Genomic DNA, 890 nt, shown 5'->3' with positions numbered 1-890 from the left:
ACGAGGCAGGAGAATCACTTGAGCTCAGGCATTCGAGACCAGCCTGAGCAAGAGCAAGACCCCAGCTCTACTAAAAATACCACACCAGATGTCATCTTTGTATTTGGATTCAGAACTCACTTTGGTGGTGGCAAGACAACTAACTGGTTGGCATAATTTACAATTCCTTGGATTATGCAAAGAAAAATAAACCCAAACATAGGTTTGCAAAGGCATGGTCTGTACAAAAAGACAAGACATTAGGAAAGCAGCAAAAGGAATGCAAGAATAGAATGAAGAAAGTCAGGGAAACTGCAAAGGCCAATGCTGGTGCTGGCAAAAAGCTGAAGAAGTAAAGATTGTGCAATGATGTTACCTGCAGCCATTGTGTGGATTTTCACAAGAGGATGAATAAACTTAAACACTTAAAAAAATAAGTCAAGGAATAGTTACCAAAAAAAAAAAAAAAAATGACACTCTTAAGTGAGTTAAATAGTATAGTAGCAAAAAATAAGGATAATAGTTAAAGCATTATTCAACAGCTAAGAAGAACAAAAGAAATCTGAGAACAGGCCAGGTGTGTCAGCTCATGCCTGTAATCCCAGCACTCTGGGAGGCCAGGAGTTTGAGACCATTGCACTCCAGCCAGGCCAGACCCTCTCTCTCTCTTAATTAATTAACTAATACCTGAAAAACAGGAAAAGGATATTAATGTATAGGACACAGTAAATGTAGAAATTTAAACAACAAAAACCCAAAATGTCACTCTGAACTAAGATTATCAAAACAAGTACTTTTTCAATTTGGTTATTTCTTAAAATAATGAAACAAATATGTACGGGAATGTAGGCAATAGTTTAATCACGAAATGGAGCTGGGGGTGAGTATACCCAAAAGACACAAAAAGGAGA

At 37.3% G+C, this 890-nt stretch overlaps 1 pseudogene; it reads left to right on the top strand.

The window, feature by feature from the left end:
* Positions 1–335, top strand: part of LOC105823394 — a 7,746-nt pseudogene extending 7,411 nt beyond the window's left edge.
* Positions 336–890: the final 555 nt, after the last annotated feature.

This window comes from Propithecus coquereli, unplaced genomic scaffold (assembly GCF_000956105.1).
Source record: "Propithecus coquereli isolate 6110/MARCELLA unplaced genomic scaffold, Pcoq_1.0 Scaffold67, whole genome shotgun sequence".
NCBI lineage: Eukaryota > Metazoa > Chordata > Mammalia > Primates > Indriidae > Propithecus > Propithecus coquereli.
This window is presented reverse-complemented; position numbering and strand designations above follow the sequence as displayed.